Below are 20734 nucleotides of genomic sequence, written 5' to 3' on the forward strand. Positions count from 1 at the left end.
ACATTATGTGTACTTTAAATACAAGATTTAGATCAGGAGTCCGGCAACCAACAAAACAGAGAGCGCTAACAGATCACTGGTTTGTTAACTATTTTTATTTTTTAAAGCGATCGGCTTGTAGTCTATTTAGACCACAAAGCTGATTACAGGGGCTGTCTCCAGGTTCTGCAGAGCAGGAATTGAGCAACTTGGGGGGAGCCCGCTTAACACCAACTCCAGATAGCATTGCTATCGCAGGGCTCCTTTCCAATCTGTCCCCTCTCTGTACTTTTTTTTCACAATTCCCCTTACAGTTCAAGTAGATTGCATTTCACATTACTAGACTGGGAAATGCAACTGCTTACTTAAAATATGCAAATTAAAGGGCTTGGAGTACTTTTTCATGAAAACTACTCAAAAAGCCCTTTAATACATTGAGATGATACTAAAATAATGTGAAAAGGGGTTTTCACATTATTTTAGTAAAAATTATTTTTGATAAATATGCCTGTTAATATTTAGGACTGAAATCATTGTGACCCGGCATATATTTTATTTAAGCATGATCAAAATTAAGATGATCATCAATCTCTACATGATGACAGTATTCATGTGATTTAAACTTCTTATAGACTAGAGATGAGCGGGTTCGGTTTCTCTGAATCCGAACCCGCACGAACTTCATGTTTTTTTTCACGGGTCCGAGCGACTCGGATCTTCCCGCCTTGCTCGGTTAACCCGAGCGCGCCCGAACGTCATCATGACGCTGTCGGATTCTCGCGAGACTCGGATTCTATATAAGGAGCCGCGCGTCGCCGCCATTTTCACACGTGCATTGAGATTGATAGGGAGAGGACGTGGCTGGCGTCCTCTCCATTTAGATTAGGAGAGAGAGAGAGAGATTGACCTGAGGCTGATACTGTAGAAGAGAGTGCAGAGTTTAGTGACTGACCACAGTGACCACCAGCAGTGCAGTTGTTTTATTTAATATATCCGTTCTCTGCCTGAAAAAAACGGTACACACAGTGACTCAGTCACATACCATATCTGTGTGCACTGCTCAGCCCAGTGTGCTGCATGCCTGCATCATCTATGTATATATTATATATCTGACTGTGCTCAGCTCACACAGCTTATAATTGTGGGGGAGACTGGGGAGCACTGCAGTGCCAGTTATAGGTTATAGCAGGAGCCAGGAGTACAAGACAGTCACATACCATATCTGTGTGCACTGCTCAGCCCAGTGTGCTGCATCATCTATGTATATATTATATATCTGACTGTGCTCAGCTCACACAGCTTATAATTGTGGGGGAGACTGGGGAGCACTGCAGTGCCAGTTATAGGTTATAGCAGGAGCCAGGAGTACATATTATATTAAAATTAAACAGTGCACACTTTTGCTGCAGGAGTGCCACTGCCAGTGTGACTGACCAGTGACCTGACCACACTGACCACCAGTATAGTTAGTAGTATACTATATTGTGATTGCCTGAAAAAGTTAAACACTCGTCGTGTGACTTCACTTGTGTGGTGTTTTTTTTTTTATTCTATAAAAAACTCATTCTGCTGACAGACAGTGTCCAGCAGGTCCGTCATTATATAATATATATACCTGTCCGGCTGCAGTAGTGATATATATATATTTTTTATATCATTATTTATCATCCAGTCGCAGCAGACACAGTACGGTAGTTCACGGCTGTAGCTACCTCTGTGTCGGCACTCGGCAGTCCATCCATAATTGTATACCACCTACCCGTGGTTTTTTTTTCTTTCTTCTTTATACATACATACTACTACATCTCTTTATCAACCAGTCTATATTAGCAGCAGACACAGTACAGTACGGTAGTTCACGGCTGTGGCTACCTCTGTGTCGGCACTCGGCAGTCCGTCCATAATTGTATACCACCTAACCGTGTTTTTTTTTTCTTTCTTCTTTATACATACATACTACGACATCTCTTTATCAACCAGTCTATATTAGCAGCAGACACAGTACAGTACGGTAGTTCACGGCTGTGGCTACCTCTGTGTCGGCACTCGGCAGTCCGTCCATAATTGTATACCACCTAACCGTGGTTTTTTTTCTTTCTTCTTCATACATACATACTACGACATCTCTTTATCAACCAGTCTATATTAGCAGCAGACACAGTACAGTACGGTAGTTCACGGCTGTGGCTACCTCTGTGTCGGCACTCGGCAGTCCGTCCATAATTGTATACCACCTAACCGTGGTTTTTTTTTCTTCTTTATACATACATACTACGACATCTCTTTATCAACCAGTCTATATTAGCAGCAGACACAGTAGAGTACGGTAGTTCACGGCTGTGGCTACCTCTGTGTCGGCACTCGGCAGTCCGTCCATAATTGTATACCACCTAACCGTGGTTTTTTTTTCTTTCTTCTTCATACATACATACTACGACATCTCTTTATCAACCAGTCTATATTAGCAGCAGACACAGTACAGTACGGTAGTTCACGGCTGTGGCTACCTCTGTGTCGGCACTCGGCAGTCCATCCATAATTGTATACCACCTACCCGTGGTTTTTTTTTCTTTCTTCTTTATACATACTTACTACTACATCTCTTTATCAACCAGTCTATATTAGCAGCAGACACAGTACAGTACGGTAGTTCACGGCTGTGGCTACCTCTGTGTCGGCACTCGGCAGTCCGTCCATAATTGTATACCACCTACCCGTGGTTTTTTTTTCTTTCTTCTTCATACATACATACTACGACATGTCTTTATCAACCAGTCTATATTAGCAGCAGACACAGTACAGTACGGTAGTTCACGGCTGTGGCTACCTCTGTGTCGGCACTCGGCAGTCCGTCCATAATTGTATACCACCTAACCGTGGTTTTTTTTTCTTTCTTCTTCATACATACATACTACGACATCTCTTTATCAACCAGTCTATATTAGCAGCAGACACAGTACGGTAGTTCACGGCTGTAGCTACCTCTGTGTCGGCACTCGGCAGTCCGTCCATAATTGTATACTAGTATCCATCCATCTCCATTGTTTACCTGAGGTGCCTTTTAGTTGTGCCTATTAAAATATGGAGAACAAAAATGTTGAGGTTCCAAAATTAGGGAAAGATCAAGATCCACTTCCACCTCGTGCTGAAGCTGCTGCCACTAGTCATGGCCGAGACGATGAAATGCCAGCAACGTCGTCTGCCAAGGCCGATGCCCAATGTCATAGTACAGAGCATGTCAAATCCAAAACACCAAATATCAGTAAAAAAAGGACTCCAAAACCTAAAATAAAATTGTCGGAGGAGAAGCGTAAACTTGCCAATATGCCATTTACCACACGAAGTGGCAAGGAACGGCTGAGGCCCTGGCCTATGTTCATGGCTAGTGGTTCAGCTTCACATGAGGATGGAGGCACTCAGCCTCTCGCTAGAAAAATGAAAAGACTCAAGCTGGCAAAAGCAGTAGCACCGCAAAGAACTGTGCGTTCTTCGAAATCCCAAATCCACAAGGAGAGTCCAATTGTGTCGGTTGCGATGCCTGACCTTCCCAACACTGGACGTGAAGAGCATGTGCCTTCCACCATTTGCACGCCCCCTGCAAGTGCTGGAAGGAGCACCCGCAGTCCAGTTCCTGATAGTCAGATTGAAGATGTCAGTGTTGAAGTACACCAGGATGAGGAGGATATGGGTGTTGCTGGCGCTGGGGAGGAAATTGACCAGGAGGATTCTGATGGTGAGGTGGTTTGTTTAAGTCAGGCACCCGGGGAGACACCTGTTGTCCGTGGGAGGAATATGGCCGTTGACATGCCTGGTGAAAATACCAAAAAAAATCAGCTCTTCGGTGTGGAACTATTTCAACAGAAATGCGGACAACAGGTGTCAAGCCGTGTGTTCCCTTTGTCAAGCTGTAATAAGTAGGGGTAAGGACGTTAACCACCTCGGAACATCCTCCCTTATACGTCACCTGCAGCGCATTCATAATAAGTCAGTGACAAGTTCAAAAACTTTGGGCGACAGCGGAAGCAGTCCACTGACCAGTAAATCCCTTCCTCTTGTAACCAAGCTCACGCAAACCACCCCACCAACTCCCTCAGTGTCAATTTCCTCCTTCCCCAGGAATGCCAATAGTCCTGCAGGCAATGTCACTGGCAATTCTGACGAGTCCTCTCCTGCCTGGGATTCCTCCGATGCATCCTTGCGTGTAACGCCTACTGCTGCTGGCGCTGCTGTTGTTGCTGCTGGGAGTCGATGGTCATCCCAGAGGGGAAGTCGTAAGCCCACTTGTACTACTTCCAGTAAGCAATTGACTGTTCAACAGTCCTTTGCGAGGAAGATGAAATATCACAGCAGTCATCCTGCTGCAAAGCGGATAACTGAGGCCTTGACAACTATGTTGGTGTTAGACGTGCGTCCGGTATCCGCCGTTAGTTCACAGGGAACTAGACAATTTATTGAGGCAGTGTGCCCCCGTTACCAAATACCATCTAGGTTCCACTTCTCTAGGCAGGCGATACCGAGAATGTACACAGACGTCAGAAAAAGACTCACCAGTGTCCTAAAAAATGCAGTTGTACCCAATGTCCACTTAACCACGGACATGTGGACAAGTGGAGCAGGGCAGGGTCAGGACTATATGACTGTGACAGCCCACTGGGTAGATGTATGGACTCCCGCCGCAAGAACAGCAGCGGCGGCACCAGTAGCAGCATCTCGCAAACGCCAACTCTTTCCTAGGCAGGCTACGCTTTGTATCACCGGTTTCCAGAATACGCACACAGCTGAAAACCTCTTACGGCAACTGAGGAAGATCATCGCGGAATGGCTTACCCCAATTGGACTCTCCTGTGGATTTGTGGCATCGGACAACGCCAGCAATATTGTGTGTGCATTAAATATGGGCAAATTCCAGCACGTCCCATGTTTTGCACATACCTTGAATTTGGTGGTGCAGAATTATTTAAAAAACGACAGGGGCGTGCAAGAGATGCTGTCGGTGGCCAGAAAAATTGCGGGACACTTTCGGCGTACAGGCACCACGTACAGAAGACTGGAGCACCACCAAAAACTACTGAACCTGCCCTGCCATCATCTGAAGCAAGAAGTGGTAACGAGGTGGAATTCAACCCTCTATATGCTTCAGAGGTTGGAGGAGCAGCAAAAGGCCATTCAAGCCTATACAATTGAGCACGATATAGGAGGTGGAATGCACCTGTCTCAAGCGCAGTGGAGAATGATTTCAACGTTGTGCAAGGTTCTGATGCCCTTTGAACTTGCCACACGTGAAGTCAGTTCAGACACTGCCAGCCTGAGTCAGGTCATTCCCCTCATCAGGCTTTTGCAGAAGAAGCTGGAGACATTGAAGGAGGAGCTAACACGGAGCGATTCCGCTAGGCATGTGGGACTTGTGGATGGAGCCCTTAATTCGCTTAACAAGGATTCACGGGTGGTCAATCTGTTGAAATCAGAGCACTACATTTTGGCCACCGTGCTCGATCCTAGATTTAAAGCCTACCTTGGATCTCTCTTTCCGGCAGACACAAGTCTGCTGGGGTTGAAAGACCTGCTGGTGAGAAAATTGTCAAGTCAAGCGGAACGCGACCTGTCAACATCTCCTCCTTCACATTCTCCCGCAACTGGGGGTGCGAGGAAAAGGCTCAGAATTCCGAGCCCACCCGCTGGCGGTGATGCAGGGCAGTCTGGAGCGACTGCTGATGCTGACATCTGGTCCGGACTGAAGGACCTGACAACGATTACGGACATGTCGTCTACTGTCACTGCATATGATTCTCTCACCATTGAAAGAATGGTGGAGGATTATATGAGTGACCGCATCCAAGTAGGCACGTCACACAGTCCATACTTATACTGGCAGGAAAAAGAGGCAATTTGGAGGCCATTGCACAAACTGGCTTTATTCTACCTAAGTTGCCCTCCCACAAGTGTGTACTCCGAAAGAGTGTTTAGTGCCGCCGCTCACCTTGTCAGCAATCGGCGTACGAGGTTACATCCAGAAAATGTGGAGAAGATGATGTTCATTAAAATGAATTATAATCAATTCCTCCGCGGAGACATTGACCAGCAGCAATTGCCTCCACAAAGTACACAGGGAGCTGAGATGGTGGATTCCAGTGGGGACGAATTGATAATCTGTGAGGAGGGGGATGTACACGGTGATATATCGGAGGGTGATGATGAGGTGGACATCTTGCCTCTGTAGAGCCAGTTTGTGCAAGGAGAGATTAATTGCTTCTTTTTTGGGGGGGGTCCAAACCAACCCGTCATATCAGTCACAGTCGTGTGGCAGACCCTGTCACTGAAATGATGGGTTGGTTAAAGTGTGCATGTCCTGTTTTGTTTATACAACATAAGGGTGGGTGGGAGGGCCCAAGGACAATTCCATCTTGCACCTCTTTTTTCTTTTATTTTTCTTTGCGTCATGTGCTGTTTGGGGAGGGTTTTTTGGAAGGGACATCCTGCGTGACACTGCAGTGCCACTCCTAAATGGGCCAGGTGTTTGTGTCGGCCACTAGGGTCGCTAATCTTACTCACACAGTCAGCTACCTCATTGCGCCTCTTTTTTTCTTTGCGTCATGTGCTGATTGGGGAGGGTTTTTTGGAAGGGACATCCTGCGTGACACTGCAGTGCCACTCCTAAATGGGCCCGGTGTTTGTGTCGGCCACTAGGGTCGCTAATCTTACTCACACAGTCAGCTACCTCATTGCGCCTCTTTTTTTCTTTGCGTCATGTGCTGATTGGGGAGGGTTTTTTGGAAGGGACATCCTGCGTGACACTGCAGTGCCACTCCTAAATGGGCCCGGTGTTTGTGTCGGCCACTAGGGTCGCTAATCTTACTCACACAGTCAGCTACCTCATTGCGCCTCTTTTTTTCTTTGCGTCATGTGCTGATTGGGGAGGGTTTTTTGGAAGGGACATCCTGCGTGACACTGCAGTGCCACTCCTAAATGGGCCCGGTGTTTGTGTCGGCCACTAGGGTCGCTAATCTTACTCACACAGTCAGCTACCTCATTGCGCCTCTTTTTTTCTTTGCGTCATGTGCTGATTGGGGAGGGTTTTTTGGAAGGGACATCCTGCGTGACACTGCAGTGCCACTCCTAAATGGGCCCGGTGTTTGTGTCGGCCACTAGGGTCGCTAATCTTACTCACACAGTCAGCTACCTCATTGCGCCTCTTTTTTTCTTTGCGTCATGTGCTGATTGGGGAGGGTTTTTTGGAAGGGACATCCTGCGTGACACTGCAGTGCCACTCCTAAATGGGCCCGGTGTTTGTGTCGGCCACTAGGGTCGCTAATCTTACTCACACAGTCAGCTACCTCATTGCGCCTCTTTTTTTCTTTGCGTCATGTGCTGATTGGGGAGGGTTTTTTGGAAGGGACATCCTGCGTGACACTGCAGTGCCACTCCTAAATGGGCCCGGTGTTTGTGTCGGCCACTAGGGTCGCTTATCTTACTCACACAGTCAGCTACCTCATTGCGCCTCTTTTTTTCTTTGCGTCATGTGCTGATTGGGGAGGGTTTTTTGGAAGGGACATCCTGCGTGACACTGCAGTGCCACTCCTAGATGGGCCAGGTGTTTGTGTCGGCCACTAGTGTCGCTTAGCTTAGTCATCCAGCGACCTTGGTGCAAATTTTAGGACTAAAAATAATATTGTGAGGTATTCAGAATAGACTGAAAATGAGTGGAAATTATGGTTTTTGAGGTTAATAATAATATGGGATCAAAATGACCCCCAAATTCTATGATTTAAGCTGTTTTTTAGTGTTTTTTTAAAAAAACACCCGAATCCAAAAAACACACCCGAATCCGACAAAAAAAATTCGGTGAGGTTTTGCCAAAACGCGGTCGAACCCAAAACACGGCCGCGGAACCGAACCCAAAACCAAAACACAAAACCCGAAAAATTTCAGGCGCTCATCTCTATTATAGACCTTCTATCCTTCCCTCAATCTGCTCCTGCAGCCTATTGAAGTGAATGAACATTGATTAAATTTGCGCTATTATTTAGTGTGTCAATGCCAGTGATACTGTACTTCCTGCAACAAAACAGTAGCACAATGCATCCCTGTCACCAATGTACACTAGAGTGACATACTAGGGGGGGAAAGGAGTTATTTAAATATGAACCCAACTGATGAATGTCTGTATTGTGTTTGGTAGTCTGAGGTTTTCCGTTTTCTTCCCTATATTCACTAATTTACCAGCTCAGAATCAGTGAAATTTAAATTAAGAGAACATATGTAAACTAGTAGTATTACACTGCATAACTTTTCTAGCAGCCATAAAAATAGAAAATAGTACCTGGCAATTAGTAGATATTATCGATATTCAGTATATAAACGTGAAAGCCCACACTGACTGACTGACTCATCACAAATTCTCTTACTTCCTGATATGTTAGGAAGATGAAATTTAACATAGGTGTTATTCTGGTGGGAAATAGGAAAACTATATAATTAGAATTTAAATAAACCTCCTCTAAGGGGATGAAAAGGGGGTTGACATAATGATGTCATTACCGATGTGTGGTTTGCGTTGCGTGAATGATAATGCCCAAACGGACAATTGTATCAAAATTTAGTTTGCAACTCCAGTGTGTAGAATTTAATAAACTAAAAACATGGTCCCGTCACTTTTTACCGTATCACTCGTTCATTTACTGACTGACTCATAACGAATTATCTTACTTCCCAATATGTTAAGAATCTGAAATTTAACATAGGTATTCTTCAGGTGGGAAATAAGAAAACTACGTAATTCGAATTTCAATAAACCTACCCTAAGGGGGTGAACAGGGGTTTAACATAATGATGTAATTACCAATGCTTGGTTTGCATGAATAATGACGCCCAAATGGACAATCAGATTAAAATGTGGATTGCACATCCCATGTGTAGAATTTCATACACTGCAAAAATAGTCCTGTCACTTTTTACCGTATATACTATGGGTACTCCTCAGGTAACATTTAGAACCATGTATTAATATTTACTTACATTAAGACATCTCAAATTAACATCTCTATAGACTTTACTAAATTTTTAACACTCATTTATATGTACAACCATGAAAATCAGAAACTCCCATGCGAAGAACAGGTAGAACAGCTATTAATAAATAAATACAAATCAGGAATGTTACACGAGATTTCCAGGGTATGTAACTCAACAGCCTTACTAGCGGATTATAAAATATCCTTGTTTGTATTTACTACAGTAGTGTTTTCCAACCTTGATCCTGAATGCACACAACAGTACATATTTTAAGGATATCCATACTTGAGCACAGATGACTAAATCAAAATAATTGAGGTACTAATTAACTCACCTGTTCTCAAGTAGAGATGAGCAGGTTCGGTTTTACTTGGATTTACTCAGATTTACCCGAATCTCCTTATTGGCTATCGGACGTCATGTGTTTTGGTTAGCCAATAAGAATAATCCAGAAAATAAGAAATGGCGATAATTCTGGCGTAAAGAACCGAGTAAATCCGGTCCCGCTCATCTCTATTCTCAAGTATGAGTGGTGCAGTTGCCCATAGCAATCAATCAGAACCTGTCTATCATTTTCTAGAATGCTATAGACAAATGATAAACAGAAACTGATTGGATGCTATTAGCAACAAAATAACTATTTCTTTTTAGAAACATTAGTAAATCTATACCTTGGTGTGCCATGGTGACCAAATGTGGGATTCACTGCTTTACAGGCTAAGGGGCATATTTATATGGGATCAGTACGAGATCCCACCGGACGGGATCCTGGCGGTCAGAATATCGACACCGGGATCCCGACCGGCACAATCTCGACAGGGGAGCGAGCGCAACGCAATCCCTTGTGTGCTCTGTGCCTGGCTACGCTTGGCACACTAATTTACTCTCCCTCTATGGGTGTCGTGGAGAATATGTCGAGATTGTGCCGGTCGGGATCCCGGTGTCGGTATTCCGACTGCCGGGATCCCGTCCAGTGGGACCTTGACCGTATCCCATTTATATTTAGATACAATTCAGGCCCTATAATCAGGGCCATCTTAACAACATTGTAGGCCCTGGACAAGCAATAGAATGTGGACCCTCACACCCATTCATGGGAATACATTTTAAAAAATTACTTACCCTTCCTGCAGTCCTGCACCATATCTCCACATGCTTCCATACAGTGAATGACTGTCAGCACTCCAGTCATCTACCAATCAGCATGCTGACAGTCTGTACAGAAATGTATCCCATAGGCTATAGTGGCCAGAATGCAGGGCCTAGAAGTGGCACAATCATGGACCCATGGCATCTGCATTTGTCTTTCAGGGTGTATGGAGCGGCATGTTCAGGGGGCAGGTCCAGCACAGGGTTTGATTATTGCCCATGTTTGTTATCAACTCCAAGCTCCAGAAAGCATAGGTTTTCAGAGCTTGGTACATTTAATAAAACCTATGGGGGGTGCTTTTGCGAAATCTACTGTGATCACGCCTTCCTATATTCTGTAAATACTTAATTTTTGTGGGAAACATCCAATAATAGTTGTTTTCTGAAGATTTCTCCAAAAACTGTTAATAAATAAGCCCCAAAGTCATTTACAATAATGCTTCCCAGAGTATAGGGGTAGCAGCTGCTAAGAAGCCCATTGTGGCCCTCGGAGCTCCAGGCACTATGTAAGTGCCTCCCAAGCTACTTCAATCCCTGCTCTCCTCTATATCAGGAGAGGAGCAAGGTGTCAAGGTGTTTGTGGTCAGCATGAAGCTGAATAAGCTCCATTCTTTATATCATTGCTGAGATCATGAAATATTTGAAGCCCTGAACAATGCGTGTATGAGCTGGTATTCTATGGCTCCAAACTAAATTCAGGATGGATCTCTGATGTTCCTTTGATCTCGGGGCAATAAGTGTACAGTGGCAGAAACTCGTAAGGTGAGGAGAGATGAGGTGAGAAGAGGAAGGCATGTCTCTTCTAAGAAACTTTTCGGGGGCCTCTTTAAATTTTTCCTATGTGCCTCCCAATTTCTAGTGGTGCTCCTGATGATTCCCAAAGTAATTGTAAACTAGATTTGTTTGCTATTGAGAGTGTTTTTAATATTGATGAATTGAGCTGTAATCATTTGCACATTGTAGCTTTATATGTATTATATTCTGATACAGTTGTGTAAATCAGAATTCAAATTCCAATATAATTGTGTTGTATAATATAATTGTATGCTGGTCATGTCTTTCTGAGTAGATGTATTTCATGATCTTAACCCCTTTAGTTTAAAGTTACCTGCAAAACCAACAAAAGCATAATACATATTAATATGAAAGACACAAAGTGTTCCACAGCTCTAGGTTGATACTTTTTTATTGTATTGTATAGTAATAGAGCCTGGGACAAAATTAGCTTGTCACAAACCCAAAAGAAGATTTAATGAAGAAACTTGGTTAAAAAAAACAAATCCTCTTTTCTCTATTGACAGAGTGGGTAATTCAGACCTGATCGTAGATTTGCTTAAAAAGGCACATCTATGATCAAATTCTTTCCATTTGGGGGACACCCAGTACAGGGCAAGTCTGCCCTGCATGCCGGGTTCTGCCACAGCCCCCACCCCCACTCCCACCCTCCACTGCATACATTTTGCATGGTGGAGATGCTTTTGCATGTTTCGAGTAGCCCTCTGCCTACGCAGCCTAGCTGCGAAAGCAGACGGCTACCCGCCGTGTTTTTTGTAGCAGCAGCTGCATGTGAAGTCACAGGGCCGCCGAGCCCTGCCCCAGCAACAGTCCAGACACGCCTCCATTGTCCGGAGCGTGCCCCTTAAACAGAGCGTTGACGCCCACAAAACGTGGCATTGATGCCCCGTTCCCACTCCTTAAACTGCGTTCTGTATTGAATCCAGTTTAGGACCTTGAACATGCGCATACCGGTGTGCACGCATGCACAGATGTGAAAAAATTGCTTCATAGTGATTTTCTCACATCAGCGACGGGGTCTGAATTAAGCCCTTAGTCATGGGTTTCCTGCATAGCAGCTGTCATTCGTTCAGCAAACATTGCAGCAAGCAATGTATCCATTCTTCAGATTATTGAGCCTGTAATGGTACTGTAAGTGAACGAATGCACACAGGGAACTGTGGTGGTCCTGGCAGTGTTACAGAACCTTACAGTAGATGCAGGAGTTTATTTCTAGCAAAAATATTTATTTTATGTATAACTTTGTATAAATATTTATAATCAATGTTACTAAAGTATAACAATAATTTTAAGTAATTGCTAATTCAACTAATTAAATCTTTATCTCCCCCAAAGTATCTATTTAATATATTTTTTTAATATTGCAGTAGACTTCATCATTATAATACCACATTGCAAATTGTATGCAGGACAAATGTTTTTTTGATTATTAAAATGGTAAATATAAAACATTTTTACTACAGATCGTTGGCAATGTATCGCATTCTGTTTTATCGTTGGCATACAAGTTTAAAAGCTGGAAATAACAACATCTTGACAGCAACTTGTAAGCATTCCGTAGTTCATTTGAACAAATTCTAAGTTCTTGACATTTTTTACACAAGTCTCCAGTGACATTCATTTACAGTGCTGCCACAAGTGTTAAATAAACCTGCAGCATCAACAATGATGTATGGGAGACTGAGTAAGCCATAAACAATATGTAAAACTGTTCAGTTAATTATTATGTTTTTATTTAAACACTCTTAAAGAACCTTAACTAAAAGGTCATATTATCATATATTAAATACTTGGCCCATCAGGTATATATTGGAAGTTAAGTAATTCTTTATATAATTTCTGAAAGGATTTCAAATTCATATTTATGTGAAGGCAGGCTACACTGTTGTAAATTCTAAAAAGGACTTCCTGCAGTAATTAATATGGTAATACATAGTTCATATCTAGAGCTAATGTAGATGACAGAATATATCTGTATCTGAAGGGCATGCTGGAACGTTGTAAAGTGTTAGTTGATCATTGAATGTTAACTGATGTTTATATTTGTGTACAGGAAAAGTCTAATAATTATCTTCCTGTACTTTAGTTAATTAAATAGTTCTAGCTATATTATTTCAAATGAATGTATCAAACTTAAATGTAATAAGTCCTAATTTGAGGTTATATGCAGTTGAAACTTTTACTAGAATTATGATTTATTTAATTGTACTTCTAAACTGGGCTCCTAGAGAAATGTAATTACAGTATAAGACCCAGACTGAATTGCCTAAATCTCTCTCATATTTTATATATTGCCTAAACAGGCAGAATGAGTGGAAAAGTCATGAATATTTACATAAAAAGATGCTCTAGACAGGCATGGGACTTTTTCATTCTAATGGGTAATATTCATACAAAATAAATGTGTGTGCTTGTGTGTAACATATATGAGAGCAAATGAAGGGACTGTGACAAATAATATAGTTATGCGTCATTTCCCACTTCAACAAAACTTGTTGAACATGTACTATTAATCCCCATGTCCTCCTATATAATTATCTGCATTCAGTATGTATGTTTGTTCATTTAACATAACATGTCTCTACTCACCCCATACTTACTGTGTTTGAATCAGCCTTAATATTAGTAATATATAAGATTGTGTTATGTTGTCTGTTACACTGTATGTGTGGTATTCCTGTTAGCATTGGGAGCTTCCTATTGTTTTCTTTTGCCAAGGGGATAATCTAGAGCCCCATACACATGGGGAGAGATGTGTGCTGAGCGATCTATCAGTGACCGCTCAGCACACATCTCTCCCCCCGCTCAGCACAGTGTGATGAGTTCTGAGCGAGGGGGGCGATCATTTCACCCAGGCCAATCTAGCACCGGTGATAGCGACATGTGGGGTCGCACATCACTATCGCTGTGGGTTATACACATGGAGAGATCTAGTCAAAATTGCTTCGAATTTAAGTACTGATCTCTCCGTGTATACCCCCCTGATGTGTATTCTAGATCTGTGGAAACCATACATCTATAATTAGATTATCAGGTCAGGTAGAGCAGATTATTGTTCAACAGAAGCTATCTTTGTTTACTCCATGTTGTCCAACAGTGAGCTGTGCCAGACAGTCAGGAGTTGGTCCCAGCAGGGGGCCACCTGAGGGATTACACTTGGGGGAGGTAGTCGGGGTCGGATATTACGAAGACCTCACCAATATGAACCATTTGTAACACCCATGGGCAGGTCATTCCCACAGTGGGATCAGGTGGGTGATACAGGTGGGCTGTTGTAAGGGCTGGGAACTTGAGTCACTGACTAAGCTAAGAGGTAAAGCTCTGCCAGGGATCTGCTGTGGAATGAATTATATTGTATTATTTGGGGCATTGGATCAGGGATATGTATCTGGGACCCTGTATTACTGGAGGACCTTAATATCAACCTGTGGACATTTTTGTGATGTGTTTGGCAGTCTGCACCTAGCCCTGCAGTGTAATTTGACTCCCCATTCACGTCTTTAGGGGTGCCGAGAGGGGGCGGGGTACTAATTACCTAGGCCCAGATCTAAGTGAGGGGCCCAGGTCCCCCCCTCCTTACCTGGCAACGGCAGCTGCAGCTTTTCTCCTCAGCCCAGGACATGCTGTATGCTGGGCTGCAGTGTGGTCAGGGATGCGCTTAAAAATAAAAAAAACCTGTATTTTTCTATAAGGATGTGCCCAGCCAGGCTCTCTACTGCCCTGCTCGTATTGGATGTTTAAGTGTGCCATGCTGTATTCAGTTCTGTTGCCAAAATAAACCTTGTTTCATCTTTTTCTTATGCTACCGTGTCTGAGTGATATTTGATATAATCACTAGGCAGTTGCACAGGATGGATTGTGCAGAAATGGCGTAGGGTAAAGGGGGGTACTCACGGAGCGATATTCTAAGCAATCTGACTAGATTGCTTAGAATATCGGCAGGATCGCTCCGTGTGTAGCCCCCTCGGCGATAGCGATGCGCGGCCCCGCACATCGCTATCGCCGCTGCTAGATTGGCCTGCATGCAGGCCAATCTAGCGGGTCGCTCACCTCACCCGCTGGGTGAAGTGAGCGGCCCCCCCGTCTCCCCCCGCACGCTCAGCACAGATCGCGCTGTGCTGAGCGGCAGGAGAGATGTGTGCTGAGCGGTTCGCTCAGCACGCATCTCTCCTTGATCGGCCCGTGAGTACTGGGCTTAAGATTACAGGAGTTAGTGTGATATCTTTGAGTTCAGACAGTTTTGCTTTAGCTTTACTGTATACAGTATATGCCTCTTACAGCTTTGCTGCTTTATTTGTCACAATTGTATTTTTATTTCAGTAATAATTTGATGTTTCGTTTTAGCTACATAATAATAGTGAATCTCTGTCATGTCCCTGACATGCTCAGTAGGTATTAAAACTCTCAGGTGATGACATCACTGACATTGGTGGGAGGGGTCAGAGTTCAGACCAACTGTCACCAATGATAATGTGGCTGTTAAGGTGCAGTCATGCTCTGATATATGCACGCCTTGGTTGGTTGAATGAACTTGGCCGATCATATGGGCTACTTATGCCACTTCTGTCTGGAAGCTATCTAGTCTTTGCTACAAAATGCGTTGCTCTCTCCAACTGGTGAGTCTCATTTGTCAGCCCTTATACCACAAACCTGTGATCCTATTGATTGTGGACTGGCAGTGATCATGTGACTTGATCTTTTAGTTATTCAGATGATTTGATATTTTTATGTAATATTTTCAGCATATTTTAAGTTGTGTTCTTTTTCTAATAAATTACAGCTGTAGCTGCTGTCATCATTGCAGCGATGTGTGCAGCGTCTACACATGCCCAGGTACGAATAGTCGCACCAATGATCGCATTATGTATTTCCTATGGATCGCAGGTGCAACTATTCACATCTGACCACTGGCGAGCATACTAATTTGCGGCAAGCTACTCGCACCTATGACTATTCATGGGTGTGATGAGAGTGGCTACATCTGTATTTAAAAAAACATAGTAATACACTAATTGGCTGCCTTTCCTTCAAGTGGTTAAATTCAGATACCTTGGAGCAGTGAAACTGTCCATTGGCTGTGATGTTGATGTTTAATATAATCAGATAAGATATTTGAAGAAGTAGGAAGAGGTTTTGTGTATTTATTCAGCTATTTGTCTAAAAGCCTGAATAATATGAGGCACCATTAGTGCTCTTTTGTTATTTTAGGTTTCTGTGACCTAGTTCTCTGGTAGGTGTGATTTCTAACAAGGTCTTGGCTGGCATTCAGTTAAAGCCTTTTTATGAACTTATTCTGACCTTTTTATGTGCTCTGAAGACAGCGGCCACCAAGTAAGCAAAGTCTTTTGTTTTAAGGGGAGTACACACGGAGAGATCCGTGTTTAAAATCTAAGCAATCTGACTAGATTCCTTAGATTTTAAGCACGGATCTGCTGTGTGTATGCCCCCCAGCGATAGCGATGCGCGACCCGCGCATCGCTATCGCCGGTGCTAGATTGAGCCTGCATGCAGGCTCAATCTAGCAGGTTGCTCACTTCAGCGCTGTGTGAAGTGAGCGGCCCCACGTCCGTACCCCCACTCGCTCAGCACACATCACGCTGTGCTGAGCGGGGGGAGAGATGTGTGCTGAGCGGTCTGTGTTAAGATCGCTCGGCACACATCTCTCCCGTCAGTAGCCCCCTTTAACATTGAGTGTGGTGTCATTGTGACAAATACCCCTGAGGGGGTCTGAATGATGCTACAGAACAAAACACATTTGGTGCTTGGTGGCCTCTGTCTTCCAGCACAGATCAGATAAGCCTTACTATTTTTACAATATAATAAGTATGATTCCTGTTCATGAGTCATTAAAGAAGAAAAATCTTTATATAAGAAATTAGTTTTCCATTATTTTAATTCAAAATCGAACTACAATATTATATTTATTTTTTTACCTTTTTAATGCCTGCTTTTTTAATGCGTTTATTCCATTTTAGCTGTGTAAACCCGCAGATCAGCTTTTCAATGACCCTAAGATTAAGAGTGACATAGCTTGAAATATTTTGATCGCTTCTAGAGTTTTACTAAGATACACATGTGCCCTCATACACGTATCCTTTTTGTGCCACATGGAGTGAGACACAACTTTGATGTTCCAAGTTGGGTAACAATTCCTGTACTTTTATACTTTTTTCCCCTGAATTTTGCATATTTTTCACATTGTAGCCTCACATATATTAACTCATAGGGGGTTATTCAGATTTGTTAGCAAAGCAAACCAAAAAATCACACCTGATGAGCAAGACCATGTGCACTGCAGGTGGGGCAGGTGTAACATGTGCAGAGAGAGTTAGATTTGGGTGAGGTATGTTCAAACTGAAATCTAAATTGCAGTGTAAAAATAAAGCAGCCAGTATTTACCCTTCACAGAAACAATAAACCCACCCAAATCTAAATTTCTCTGTGCACATATTACATCTGTCCCACCTGCAGTGCAACATGGTTTTACCCAATTGCTAACTTTTTTGTTTCACTAACAACAATTTTGAATAACCCCCTTTGTGTACTAGGTACTAAGGATTAGTATATTTGTCACAAAGGAATTGGTATAAAGTCGCATAACAATGCATGGTGCAAGACATAGCAAGTGTTAAGTTGTATCAGTCCAGGGTTGGACTGGCCCACAGGGGAACAGGGCTCTACTGCCTTGGGGGCCCACCTCCTCCTCTAGAGACAAGGTTTGAGACTGTGTATTATACATTATACATTTGATACCTTATACTGCACAAGACTAGACTATGGTGTATTCTCTAGAGTGCATTGCTGATATTAATCTCGTACATTATCATCCATGAACTAGCAGTATTTCTCTCTCTCTCTCTCTCTATTTTTATATATATATATATATATATATATATATATTTATATATACAGAATAAAGGGGCACTCACCAGTACAGCATAGGTACTATCTTCTTTATTCACATCATCATAAAAAGCAGGTCAACGTTTCGGTCCTATTTAGGACCTTTCTCAAGACACGCAATGTCCAGGAATAGCAGCACCATGCTTATGGGGCTATTGATGGGGCGCTCATGGCGGCTTTGACACAGGAACATCCAGTAGTTCCACTACTATATTCATTACCTAAAATACATAAATCTTTTGTCAAGCCGCCTGGGCGACCCATAATTGCAGCCCATGGTAGTTTGTTCCAACCAATAGCTACATATCTTGATGCCATTTTACAACCCTGTTTTGTGAACCAACCTAGGTATCTGTTGGATACCACCTCATTTTCGAACAAATTGAATGCCCTTGGTGAGGTTACTGTTGGTAGTCTTCTTTGCAGTATAGACGTTTCAAGCTTATATACAGTAATTCCGAATGCTCAGGGTTTGGCGGCAGTAAGGTCTCTGATTAGTAATAACCCTTTATATGTAGGACCCGATGTTGAGCTTTTTTTGGATTTGTTGGAGATGGTGATAACCTGCAATGTTTTCCTTTTTGATGGGAAGTTTTTCTTACAGCAATCAGGTTGTGCGATGGGGTCGAATGTGGCCCCATTGTACGCCAATGCATATATGTTTGTAACTGAGCAGGACATCTTTTTCAGCAATCCGCTATTTGCAGACAATAATGAGTTCTACGTAAGATACATAGATGACTTGTTTATCATTTGGACTACTACTGCTGGTTTATTTGAGTCGCTTATTGCTCAACATATTTCTACGGAGCACCCTGTCAAGTTTACTTACAATATTGACTCTCATGTAGTTAATTTTCTGGATGGGAGTGTTCAAACAAAACTATATAGTAAACCGACCGATCGGAATACTTTGCTACACGCAGGTAGTTGTCATCCTAGAACTAGGAAATTTGGGTTACCCTACTCACAATTCATTAGAGCAGTTCGCATTAGTACCGATATTGGCAAGGCTACTGAGCAAATTGATCTCATGATCAATAAGTTTTTGTTAAGGGGATATAAGCATGATTTGTTAATTCAAGCAAAAACTAAGGCCCTGAAACAGGCTAGGAGCCAGTTGTTATCCAAAAAGGTCAGGAATGAACAAGGAGAACGTATGCCATGGGTGAATCACTTCAGTGTAGCCAGTGATGGCATACAGAGAGTGGCCAAAAAATGGTGGCCTGTTGTGACATCTGACCCTAATCTTGGGTTGGCACATACATCAATTATGCCACGCAACACCAGTGGAAAAAAATATCAGGGACTGGGTTATGCGAACAGATATAACTAACATTCAGCATACCCAGAGTGAACAGATTGGTTTCCTTGGGAGGAAGGCTGGCTGTTACCAATGTTTGAATTGTACCACTTGTAGAGCCTTGACAGCTGATTCTTATTTTTGCCATCCTTCTAGTGGTAGGAAGTATCACATCTGATACAAGGTGACATGCACTACTAGGTATATAGTATATTTGATTACTTGTCCATGCGGCTTGTGCTATGTTGGCAAGACTGAGCAAACATTGCGGGAATGTATTGCTACACATTGGTCTTCCATTAAAGCAGCTCTTGTATCTGGACAGAGTGAACAACCCGTTCCCAGGCAATTTGCTCAGGCTGGTCTTGGCCTAGCCTGTTTACGTTATATGATTATAAATCATGTCCCATTGAATTTACGTGGAGGTGATAAGGCCTTGAGGCTACTGAGATGTGAGTCTAATTGGATTTTTCGATTGGGGACTATGGCCCACAATGGTCTCAATGAGAGGTTGGGGTTACATTGGTTTTTATAATTGCTTCTTGGTATTTTATGATCTATTTGTCATATATTGTGTACAGCTAAATAATTATAATTAACAGCTAGGAATATGTGGTTATTACTTGTTTTAACTTTTTACCCTAGTAATGTGAAATTTGATCAGTCTGACTGTACAGATGTTCTGCTTAAGGAAAGGTGTTATGGATTATTCCTTAACACACATGTGGCTGTGTTTGCCATGGTAACTGGAAACCGTGCTAATTATAACAGGCTGGGTGCAGTGAGAGATTAGTTCTGCAGTATTGTATCATGTAATATCTCATTTATATGAAGTGTTAGAGTATGCGTTTATGTCTAGCATTAGTGCTCTTGTATACCTCCCTGTTTACAGCAACGTCACTTTGTTTATTTTGTAGCCATGGCGCTGGATGATGACGTCATCTGTGGGCGTCTTCATGCTAGGGACTCGCGCCATGGCAGTTTCACGTGGTGTGGAGATGGCTGGTATAAAGGTATGGTTGTTACTGTTTGTTTTTGTTACCTAGTGTTCATTCTAGTATTCTGCTCCTCTCACAACCCGTGCAGTTCCTCCTTTTCTGCCTGGGGTGTCGGTCACTGCTCTGGTGCTTCTAGCCGACTCCAGTCTGTATCTCAGCACTGAGCTATAGATCTGCATGTGCTAGAAGCATCTGAAGTGGAGAGCGACACCCCAGGTTGGAAAGAGGAACTGCACAGATTATAGAGGTGCAGGGTGCTAGAATGAACACTATAACCTGATGAAGTGGGAATAAAACTTCGAAATGTATACTTACCTGCTCCTGAGAGTGTTGATGCTGTGTGCCACCTACTAGACGTGTGTGTGTGTGTGTGTGTGTGTGTGTGTGTGTATATATATATATATATATATATATATATATACTGTACATTATATATATATTTTTTTTTTATAATTTATTTTTTATTTATTTATTCATTTTTTTTTCAAGGGGCCCAGACCATGCACACTCTAATGGTTAGTTAAACCTCTGTGGCAGCTGGCCACATCCCTAAGCATTGGCACCCACACTACATTCCCCCCGGTGGGCCCTTTATGCT

At 42.9% G+C, this 20734-nt stretch overlaps 1 protein-coding gene and 1 long non-coding RNA gene across 8 annotated transcripts in view; one reads left to right on the plus strand and one right to left on the minus strand.

Annotated features, from left to right (window-relative positions):
• The window catches only part of COL19A1 (collagen type XIX alpha 1 chain), a 1277374-nt gene that overhangs the window by 92145 nt on the left and 1164495 nt on the right, over positions 1 to 20734 (plus strand). The window contains exon 1 of one of the 7 annotated variants that reach the window (XM_063916765.1): positions 15394 to 15548. The exons of the other annotated variants lie outside the window; for them this stretch is intronic. The gene's annotated coding sequence lies outside the window, so the exon portion shown is untranslated. Of the gene's footprint in view, positions 1 to 15393; positions 15549 to 20734 lie in introns of those variants that run through there. 7 annotated transcript variants of the gene reach the window in all.
• The window catches only part of LOC134909657 (uncharacterized), a 145040-nt gene that overhangs the window by 63369 nt on the left and 60937 nt on the right, over positions 1 to 20734 (minus strand). The window lies entirely within an intron of this gene.

This window comes from Pseudophryne corroboree, chromosome 4 (genome assembly GCF_028390025.1).
Source record: "Pseudophryne corroboree isolate aPseCor3 chromosome 4, aPseCor3.hap2, whole genome shotgun sequence".
NCBI classification, from domain to species: Eukaryota; Metazoa; Chordata; class Amphibia; order Anura; family Myobatrachidae; genus Pseudophryne; species Pseudophryne corroboree.